This window comes from Sceloporus occidentalis, unplaced genomic scaffold (assembly GCF_023333645.1).
Source record: "Sceloporus occidentalis isolate IW3139 unplaced genomic scaffold, rSceOcc1.0.p SCAF_22, whole genome shotgun sequence".
Taxonomy (NCBI): Eukaryota; Metazoa; Chordata; class Lepidosauria; order Squamata; family Phrynosomatidae; genus Sceloporus; species Sceloporus occidentalis.
In genome coordinates this window covers 15476202-15487637 of record NW_028317002.1, presented here as the reverse complement: position 1 = coordinate 15487637, position 11436 = coordinate 15476202, and the positions used below count along the sequence as shown (strand labels likewise).

Here is an 11436-nt window from a genome sequence, read left to right as displayed (position 1 = left end):
GGCATTATTATTTCCAGTACAATTGCTTGAAAATTTGGATTGTCATCAAAAGGGAATCAACTAAAGGACTTACCTCGCCACTACGTTTTGTACCAACTTCCTTCCGCTGGAAAGCGCAGAGTAATTATTTTATTCTTACAATCGGTGTTGGGGTTTCATTTGCAAAGGTGGAACTCCAGCAGAGCAATCAAAAGCGCTAAAAGAAAGCCTCCACGTCGGGGAATCGAACCCAGGTCTCCCGTGTGACAGGCGGGGATACTCACCACTATACTAACAAGGACTAGCGGTGGGTGCTACGGCTCCTGAAAGCCCTAAAAGCTGTATCAGTGACTTTCGTTAGATTTAAAGAGTGTGTGGTGCAAGGTTTGTACACTGCAAAAGCTCACGCACCTTTTAAGACTGTACTGAAAGGAGAGAATAGAAGCGACTGGCTTGTACCAGGATGGAACTCGCGACCTTGCCATTATTATTTCCAGTACAATTGCTTGAAAATTTGGATTGTCATCAAAAGGGAATCAACTAAAGGACTTACCTCGCCACTACGTTTTGTACCAACTTTGCACCTTTTAAGACTGTACTGAAAGGAGAGAATAGAAGTGACTGGCTTGTACCGGGATGGAACTCGCGACCTTGCCATTATTATTTCCCGTACAATTGCCCAAAAATTTGTATTGTCACCATCAAAAAAGCTACTAATGGACAAGCTGTATCGTTAAAAAGGTAAAGGGTCTCTACCCCCGGGCTTGCCCCAGCTTGTAAAAAAGAGGACGAGTGCTAGTTAGAGATCTTACCATATCTCCCGGCATAGGCAATCAGGCTTGCGAGACGTATTTAATGCTATCCATCCGCAACAGATTCAGAGGTGGACAGCGCAGAGTAAGAAGTTTACTCTATACTAAGGAGGACTAACTGCAAGCACGTGCTCCAAAAAGCCCTAAATCCTGTATCAGTAGCTTTCCTTAGCCAGATGCAACGTGCGTACGGGACAAGGTTTGCACGTTGCAACAGCTCATGTTAAGACTGTGGTGAAAAGAGAGAAAAGAACCAACAGGACCATACGGGGATTGAACCTGCGACCTTGGCATTATTATTTCCAGTACAATTGCTTGAAAATTTGCATTGTCATCAAAAGGGAATCAACTAAAGGACTTACCTCGCCACTACGTTTTGTACCAACTTCCTACCGCTGGAAAGCGCAGACTAACTGCAAGCACGTGCTCCAAAAAGCCCTAAATCCTGTATCAGTAGCTTTTCTTAGCCAGATGCAACGTGCGTATGGGACAAGGTTTGCAAGTTGCAACAGCTCATGTTAAGACTGTGCTGAAAAGAGAGAAAAGAAGCAACAGGACCATACGGGGATTGAACCTGCGACCTTGGCATTATTATTTCCAGTACAATTGCTTGAAAATTTGGATTGTCATCAAAAGGGAATCAACTAAAGGACTTACCTCGCCACTACGTTTCGTACCAACTTCCTTCCGCTGGAAAGCGCAGAGTAATTATTTTACTCTTACAATCGGTGTTGGGGTTTCATTTGCAAAGGTGGAACTCCAGCAGAGCAATCAAAAGCGCTAAAAGAAAGCCTCCACGTCGGGGAATCGAACCCCGGTCTCCCGCGTGACAGGCGGGGATACTCACCACTATACTAACGAGGACTAGCGGTGGGTGCAATGGCTCCAGAAAGCCCTAAAAGCTCTATCAGTGACTTTCGGTAGATTTAAAGTGTGGGGTGCAAGGTTTGTACACTGCAAAAGCTCACGCACCTTTTAAGACTGTACTGAAAGGAGAGAATAGAAGCGACTGGCTTGTACCGGGATGGAACTCGCGACCTTGCCATTATTATTTCCAGTACAATTGCTTGAAAATTTGGATTGTCATCAAAAGGGAATCAACTAAAGGACTTACCTCGCCACTACGTTTTGTACCAACTTCGCACCTTTTAAGACTATACTGAAAGGAGAGAATAGAAGTGACTGGCTTGTACCGGGATGGAACTCGCGACCTTGCCATTATTATTTCCCGTACAATTGCCTAAAAATTTGTATTGTCATCATCAAAAAAGCTACTAATGGACAAGCTGTATCGTTAAAAAGGTAAAGAGTCTCTACCCCCGGGCTTGCCCCAGCTGGTGAAAAAGAGGATGAGTGCTAGTCAGAGAGACCTTACCATATCTCCCGCCATAGGCAATCAGACTTGCGAGACGTATTTATTACTATCCATCCGCAACAGATTCAGAGGTGGACCGCGCAGAGTAAGAAGTTTACTCTATACTAAGGAGGACTAAGTGCAAGCACGTGCTCCAAAAAGCCCTAAATCCTGTTGCAGTAGCTTTCCTTAGCCAGATGCAACGTGCGTACGGGACAAGGTTTGAACGTTGCAACAGCTCATGTTAAGACTGTGCTGAAAAGAGAGAAAAGAAGCAACAGGACCATACGGGGATTGAACCTGCGACCTTGGCATTATTATTTCCAGTACAATTGCTTGGAAATTTGGATTGTCATCAAAAGGGAATCAACTAAAGGACTTACCTTGCCACTACGTTTTGTACCAACTTCCTTCCGCTGGAAAGCGCAGACTAACTGCAAGCACGTGCCCCAAAAAGCCCTAAATCCTGTTGCAGTAGCTTTCCTTAGCTAGATGCAACGTGTGTACGGGACAAGGTTTGCACGTTGCAACAGCTCATGTTAAGACTGTGCTGAAAAGAGAGAAAAGAAGCAACAGGACCATACGGGGATTGAACCTGCGACCTTGGCATTATTATTTCCAGTACAATTGCTTGGAAATTTGGATTGTCATCAAAAGGGAATCAACTAAAGGACTTACCTCGCCACTACGTTTTGTACCAACTTCCTTCTGCTGGAAAGCGCAGAGTAAGGATTTTACTCTTACAATCGGTATTGGGGTTTCATTTGCAAAGTTGGAAATCCAGCAGAGCAATCAAAAGCACTAATGGAAGGCCTCCCCGTCAGGGAATCGAACCCCGGTCTCCCGCGTGACAAGCGGGGATACGCACCACTATACTAACGTGGACTAGCTGTGGGTGTGGCTGCTCCCGAAAGCCCTAAAACCTGTATCAGTGACTTTCGTTAGACAGATTTAAAGAGAGTCTGGTGCAAGGTTTGTACACTGCAAAAGCTCACGCACATTTTAAGACTGTATTGAAAGGAGAGAATAGAAGTGACTGGCTTGTACCGGGATGGAACTCGCGACCTTGCCATTATTATTTCCCGTACAATTGCCCAAAAATTTGTATTGTCATCATCAAAAAAGCTACTAATGGACAAGCTGTATCGTTAAAAACGTAAAGGGTCTCTACCCCCGGGCTTGCCCCAGCTTGTGAAAAAGAGGACGAGTGCTAGTTAGAGATCTTACCATATCTCCCGGCATAGGCAATCAGGCTTGCGAGACGTATTTAATGCTATCCATCCGCAACAGATTCAGAGGTGGACAGCGCAGAGTAAGAAGTTTACTCTATACTAAGGAGGACTAACTGCAAGCACGTGCTCCAAAAAGCCCTAAATCCTGTATCAGTAGCTTTCCTTAGCCAGATGCAACGTGCGTACGGGACAAGGTTTGCACGTTGCAACAGCTCATGTTAAGACTGTGCTGAAAAGAGAGAAAAGAAGCAACAGGACCATACGGGGATTGAACCTGCGACCTTGGCATTATTATTTCCAGTACAATTGCTTGAAAATTTGCATTGTCATCAAAAGGGAATCAACTAAAGGACTTACCTCGCCACTACGTTTTGTACCAACTTCCTTCCGCTGGAAAGCGCAGACTAACTGCAAGCACGTGCTCCAAAAAGCCCTAAATCCTGTATCAGTAGCTTTCCTTAGCCAGATGCAATGTGCGTATGGGACAAGGTTTGCAAGTTGCAACAGCTCATGTTAAGACTGTGCTGAAAAGAGAGAAAAGAAGCAACAGGACCATACGGGGATTGAACCTGCGACCTTGGCATTATTATTTCCAGTACAATTGCTTGAAAATTTGGATTGTCATCAAAAGGGAATCAACTAAAGGACTTACCTCGCCACTACGTTTTGTAACAACTTCCTTCCGCTGGAAAGCGCAGAGTAATTATTTTACTCTTACAATCGGTATTTGGGTTTCATTTGCAAAGGTGGAACTCCAGCAGAGCAATCAAAAGCGCTAAAAGAAAGCCTCCCCATCGGGGAATCGAACCCCGGTCTCCCGCGCGACAAGAAGGGATACTCACCACTATACTAACGAGGACTAGCTGTGGGTGCACTTGCTCCTGAAAGCCCTAAAAGCTGTATCAGTGACTTTCGTTAGATTTAAAGAGTGTGTGGTGCAAGGTTTGTACACTGCAAAAGCTCACGCACCTTTTAAGACTGTACTGAAAGGAGAGAATAGAAGCGACTGGCTTGTACCAGGATGGAACTCGCGACCTTGCCATTATTATTTCCAGTACAATTGCTTGAAAATTTGGATTGTCATCAAAAGGGAATCAACTAAAGGACTTACCTCGCCACTACGTTTTGTACCAACTTTGCACCTTTTAAGACTGTACTGAAAGGAGAGAATAGAAGTGACTGGCTTGTACCGGGATGGAACTCGCGACCTTGCCATTATTATTTCCCGTACAATTGCCCAAAAATTTGTATTGTCATCATCAAAAAAGCTACTAATGGACAAGCTGTATCGTTAAAAAGGTAAAGGGTCTCTACCCCCGGGCTTGCCCCAGCTTGTGAAAAAGAGAACGAGTGCTAGTCAGAGATCTTACCATATCTCCCGCCATAGGCAATCAGGCTTGCGAGACGTATTTAATACTATCCATGCGCAACAGATTCAGAGGTGGACCGCGCAGAGTAAGAAGTTTACTCTATACTAAGGAGGACTAACTGCAAGCACGTGCTCCAAAAAGCCCTAAATCCTGTATCAGTAGCTTTTCTTAGCCAGATGCAACGTGCGTATGGGACAAGGTTTGCAAGTTGCAACAGCTCATGTTAAGACTGTGCTGAAAAGAGAGAAAAGAAGCAACAGGACCATACGGGGATTGAACCTGCGACCTTGGCATTATTATTTCCAGTACAATTGCTTGAAAATTTGGATTGTCATCAAAAGGGAATCAACTAAAGGACTTACCTCGCCACTACGTTTCGTACCAACTTCCTTCCGCTGGAAAGCGCAGAGTAATTATTTTACTCTTACAATCGGTGTTGGGGTTTCATTTGCAAAGGTGGAACTCCAGCAGAGCAATCAAAAGCGCTAAAAGAAAGCCTCCACGTCGGGGAATCGAACCCCGGTCTCCCGCGTGACAGGCGGGGATACTCACCACTATACTAACGAGGACTAGCGGTGGGTGCAATGGCTCCAGAAAGCCCTAAAAGCTGTATCAGTGACTTTCGGTAGATTTAAAGTGTGGGGTGCAAGGTTTGTACACTGCAAAAGCTCACGCACCTTTTAAGACTGTACTGAAAGGAGAGAATAGAAGCGACTGGCTTGTACCGGGATGGAACTCGCGACCTTGCCATTATTATTTCCAGTACAATTGCTTGAAAATTTGGATTGTCATCAAAAGGGAATCAACTAAAGGACTTACCTCGCCACTACGTTTTGTACCAACTTCGCACCTTTTAAGACTATACTGAAAGGAGAGAATAGAAGTGACTGGCTTGTACCGGGATGGAACTCGCGACCTTGCCATTATTATTTCCCGTACAATTGCCTAAAAATTTGTATTGTCATCATCAAAAAAGCTACTAATGGACAAGCTGTATCGTTAAAAAGGTAAAGAGTCTCTACCCCCGGGCTTGCCCCAGCTGGTGAAAAAGAGGATGAGTGCTAGTCAGAGAGACCTTACCATATCTCCCGCCATAGGCAATCAGACTTGCGAGACGTATTTATTACTATCCATCCGCAACAGATTCAGAGGTGGACCGCGCAGAGTAAGAAGTTTACTCTATACTAAGGAGGACTAAGTGCAAGCACGTGCTCCAAAAAGCCCTAAATCCTGTTGCAGTAGCTTTCCTTAGCCAGATGCAACGTGCGTACGGGACAAGGTTTGAACGTTGCAACAGCTCATGTTAAGACTGTGCTGAAAAGAGAGAAAAGAAGCAACAGGACCATACGGGGATTGAACCTGCGACCTTGGCATTATTATTTCCAGTACAATTGCTTGGAAATTTGGATTGTCATCAAAAGGGAATCAACTAAAGGACTTACCTTGCCACTACGTTTTGTACCAACTTCCTTCCGCTGGAAAGCGCAGACTAACTGCAAGCACGTGCCCCAAAAAGCCCTAAATCCTGTTGCAGTAGCTTTCCTTAGCTAGATGTAACGTGTGTACGGGACAAGGTTTGCACGTTGCAACAGCTCATGTTAAGACTGTGCTGAAAAGAGAGAAAAGAAGCAACAGGACCATACGGGGATTGAACCTGCGACCTTGGCATTATTATTTCCAGTACAATTGCTTGGAAATTTGGATTGTCATCAAAAGGGAATCAACTAAAGGACTTACCTCGCCACTACGTTTTGTACCAACTTCCTTCTGCTGGAAAGCGCAGAGTAAGGATTTTACTCTTACAATCGGAATTGGGGTTTCATTTGCAAAGCTGGAAATCCAGCAGAGCAATCAAAAGCACTAATGGAAGGCCTCCCCGTCAGGGAATCGAACCCCGGTCTCCCGCGTGACAAGCGGGGATACGCACCACTATACTAACGAGGACTAGCTGTGGGTGTGGCTGCTCCCGAAAGCCCTAAAACCTGTATCAGTGACTTTCGTTAGACAGATTTAAAGAGAGTCTGGTGCAAGGTTTGTACACTGCAAAAGCTCACGCACATTTTAAGACTGTATTGAAAGGAGAGAATAGAAGTGACTGGCTTGTACCGGGATGGAACTCGCGACCTTGCCATTATTATTTCCCGTACAATTGCCCAAAAATTTGTATTGTCATCATCAAAAAAGCTACTAATGGACAAGCTGTATCGTTAAAAAGGTAAAGGGTCTCTACCCCCAGGCTTGCCCCAGCTTGTGAAAAAGAGGACGAGTGCTAGTTAGAGATCTTACCATATCTCCCGGCATAGGCAATCAGGCTTGCGAGACGTATTTAATGCTATCCATCCGCAACAGATTCAGAGGTGGACAGCGCAGAGTAAGAAGTTTACTCTATACTAAGGAGGACTAACTGCAAGCACGTGCTCCAAAAAGCCCTAAATCCTGTATCAGTAGCTTTCCTTAGCCAGATGCAACGTGCGTACGGGACAAGGTTTGCACGTTGCAACAGCTCATGTTAAGACTGTGCTGAAAAGAGAGAAAAGAAGCAACAGGACCATACGGGGATTGAACCTGCGACCTTGGCATTATTATTTCCAGTACAATTGCTTGAAAATTTGCATTGTCATCAAAAGGGAATCAACTAAAGGACTTACCTCGCCACTACGTTTTGTACCAACTTCCTTCCGCTGGAAAGCGCAGACTAACTGCAAGCACGTGCTCCAAAAAGCCCTAAATCCTGTATCAGTAGCTTTCCTTAGCCAGATGCAATGTGCGTATGGGACAAGGTTTGCAAGTTGCAACAGCTCATGTTAAGACTGTGCTGAAAAGAGAGAAAAGAAGCAACAGGACCATACGGGGATTGAACCTGCGACCTTGGCATTATTATTTCCAGTACAATTGCTTGAAAATTTGGATTGTCATCAAAAGGGAATCAACTAAAGGATTTACCTCGCCACTACGTTTTGTACCAACTTCCTTCCGCTGGAAAGCGCAGAGTAATTATTTTACTCTTACAATCGGTATTTGGGTTTCATTTGCAAAGGTGGAACTCCAGCAGAGCAATCAAAAGCGCTAAAAGAAAGCCTCCCCATCGGGGAATCGAACCCCGGTCTCCCGCGCGACAGGAAGGGATACTCACCACTATACTAACGAGGACTAGCTGTGGGTGCACTCGCTCCTGAAAGCCCTAAAAGCTGTATCAGTGACTTTCGTTAGATTTAAAGAGTGTGTGGTGCAAGGTTTGTACACTGCAAAAGCTCACGCACCTTTTAAGACTGTACTGAAAGGAGAGAATAGAAGCGACTGGCTTGTACCAGGATGGAACTCGCGACCTTGCCATTATTATTTCCAGTACAATTGCTTGAAAATTTGGATTGTCATCAAAAGGGAATCAACTAAAGGACTTACCTCGCCACTACGTTTTGTACCAACTTTGCACCTTTTAAGACTGTACTGAAAGGAGAGAATAGAAGTGACTGGCTTGTACCGGGATGGAACTCGCGACCTTGCCATTATTATTTCCCGTACAATTGCCCAAAAATTTGTATTGTCATCATCAAAAAAGCTACTAATGGACAAGCTGTATCGTTAAAAAGGTAAAGGGTCTCTACCCCCGGGCTTGCCCCAGCTTGTGAAAAAGAGGACGAGTGCTAGTCAGAGAGACCTTACCATATCTCCCGCCATAGGCAATCAGGCTTGCAAGACCTATTTAATACTACCCATCCGCAACAGATTCAGAGGTGGACAGCGCAGAGTAAGAAGTTTACTCTATACTAAGGAGGACTAACTGCAAGCACGTGTTCCAAAAAGCCCTAAATCCTGTATCAGTAGCTTTCCTTAGCCAGATGCAACGTGCGTACGGGACAAGGTTTGCACGTTGCAACAGCTCATGTTAAGACTGTGCTGAAAAGAGAGAAAAGAACCAACAGGACCATATGGGGATTGAACCTGCGACCTTGGCATTATTATTTCCAGTACAATTGCTTGAAAATTTGCATTGTCATCAAAAGGGAATCAATTAAAGGACTTACCTCGCCACTACGTTTTGTACCAACTTCCTTCCGCTGGAAAGCGCAGACTAACTGCAAGCACGTGCTCCAAAAAGCCCTAAATCCTGTATCAGTAGCTTTCCTTAGCCAGATGCAACGTGCGTATGGGACAAGGTTTGCAAGTTGCAACAGCTCATGTTAAGACTGTGCTGAAAAGAGAGAAAAGAAGCAACAGGACCATACGGGGATTGAACCTGCGACCTTGGCATTATTATTTCCAGTACAATTGCTTGAAAATTTGGATTGTCATCAAAAGGGAATCAACTAAAGGACTTACCTCGCCACTACGTTTTGTACCAACTTACTTCCGCTGGAAAGCGCAGAGTACTTATTTTACTCTTACAATCGGTGTTGGGGTTTCATTTGCAAAGGTGGAACTCCAGCAGAGCAATCAAAAGCGCTAAAAGAAAGCCTCCGCGTCGGGGAATCGAGCCCCTGTCTCCCGCGTGACAGGCGAAGATACTCACCACTATACTAACAAGGACTAGCGGTGGGTGTCATGGCTCCTGAAAGCCCTAAAAGCTGTATCAGTGACTTTCGTTAGATTTAAAGAGTGTGTGGTGCAAGGTTTGTACACTGCAAAAGCTCACGCATGGAACTCGCGACCTTGCCATTATTATTTCCAGTACAATTGCTTGAAAATTTGGATTGTCATCAAAAGGGAATCAACTAAAGGACTTACCTCGCCACTACGTTTTGTACCAACTTCGCACCTTTTAAGACTGTACTGAAAGGAGAGAATAGAAGTGACTGGCTTGTACCGGGATGGAACTCGCGACCTTGCCATTATTATTTCCCGTACAATTGCCTAAAAATTTGTATTGTCGTCATCAAAAAAGCTACTAATGGACAAGCTGTATCGTTAAAAAGGTAAAGAGTCTCTACCCCCGGGCTTGGCCCAGCTTGTGAAAAAGAGGACGAGTGCTAGTCAGAGAGACCTTACCATATCTCCCGCCATAGGCAATCAGGCTTGCGAGACGTATTTATTACTATCCATCCGCAACAGATTCAGAGGTGGACCGCGCAGAGTAAGAAGTTTACTCTATACTAAGGAGGACTAAGTGCAAGCACGTGCTCCAAAAAGCCCTAAATCCTGTTGCAGTAGCTTTCCTTAGTCAGATGCAACGTGCGTACGGGACAAGGTTTGCACGTTGCAACAGCTCATGTTAAGACTGTGCTGAAAAGAGAGAAAAGAACCAACAGGACCATACGGGGATTGAACCTGAGACCTTGGCATTATTATTTCCAGTACAATTGCTTGGAAATTTGGATTGTCATCAAAAGGGAATCAACTAAAGGACTTACCTTGCCACTACGTTTTGTACCAACTTCCTTCCGCTGGAAAGCGCAGACTAACTGCAAGCACGTGCTCCAAAAAGCCCTAAATCCTGTTGCAGTAGCTTTCCTTAGCCAGATGCAACGTGCGTACGGGACAAGGTTTGCACGTTGCAACAGCTCACGTTAAGACTGTGCTGAAAAGAGAGAAAAGAAGCAACAGGACCATACGGGGATTGAACCTGCGACCTTGGCATTATTATTTCCAGTACAATTGCTTGGAAATTTGGATTGTCATCAAAAGGGAATCAACTAAAGGACTTACCTCGCCACTACGTTTTGTACCAACTTCCTTCTGCTGGAAAGCGCAGAGTAAGGATTTTACTCTTACAATCGGTATTAGGGTTTCATTTGCAAAGCTGGAAATCCAGCAGAGCAATCAAAAGCACTAATAGAAGGCCTCCCCGTCAGGGAATCGAACCCCGGTCTCCCGCGTGACAGGTGGGGATACGCACCACTATACTAACGAGGACTAGCTGTGGGTGTGGCTGCTCCCGCAAGCCCTAAAACCTGTATCAGTGACTTTCGTTAGACAGATTTAAAGAGTGTCTGGTGCAAGGTTTGTACACTGCAAAAGCTCACGCACATTTTAAGACTGTATTGAAAGGAGAGAATAGAAGTGACTGGCTTGTACCGGGATGGAACTCGCGACCTTGCCATTATTATTTCCCGTACAATTGCCCAAAAATTTGTATTGTCATCATCAAAAAAGCTACTAATGGACAAGCTGTATCGTTAAAAAGGTAAAGGGTCTCTACCCCCGGGCTTGCCCCAGCTTGTGAAAAAGAGGACGAGTGCTAGTTAGAGATCTTACCATATCTCCCGGCATAGGCAATCAGGCTTGCGAGACGTATTTAATGCTATCCATCCGCAACAGATTCAGAGGTGGACAGCGCAGAGTAAGAAGTTTACTCTATACTAAGGAGGACTAACTGCAAGCACGTGCTCCAAAAAGCCCTAAATCCTGTATCAGTAGCTTTCCTTAGCCAGATGCAACGTGCGTACGGGACAAGGTTTGCACGTTGCAACAGCTCATGTTAAGACTGTGCTGAAAAGAGAGAAAAGAAGCAACAGGACCATACGGGGATTGAACCTGCGACCTTGGCATTATTATTTCCAGTACAATTGCTTGAAAATTTGCATTGTCATCAAAAGGGAATCAACTAAAGGACTTACCTCGCCACTACGTTTTGTACCAACTTCCTTCCGCTGGAAAGCGCAGAGTAATTATTTTACTCTTACAATCGGTATTGGGGTTTCATTTGCAAAGGTGGAACTCCAGCAGAGCAATCAAAAGCGCTAAAAGAAAGC

At 44.9% G+C, this 11436-nt stretch overlaps 2 non-coding genes across 2 annotated transcripts; both read right to left on the bottom strand.

The window, feature by feature from the left end:
• Window positions 1-1583: 1583 nt before the first annotated feature.
• On the bottom strand, window positions 1584-1655 carry TRNAD-GUC (transfer RNA aspartic acid (anticodon GUC)). Its single transcript has one exon. It is a non-coding gene; the product is annotated as a tRNA-Asp (tRNA).
• A 3589-nt stretch (window positions 1656-5244) lies between these two features.
• Window positions 5245-5316, bottom strand: TRNAD-GUC (transfer RNA aspartic acid (anticodon GUC)). The gene has a single exon. It is a non-coding gene; the product is annotated as a tRNA-Asp (tRNA).
• Window positions 5317-11436: the final 6120 nt, after the last annotated feature.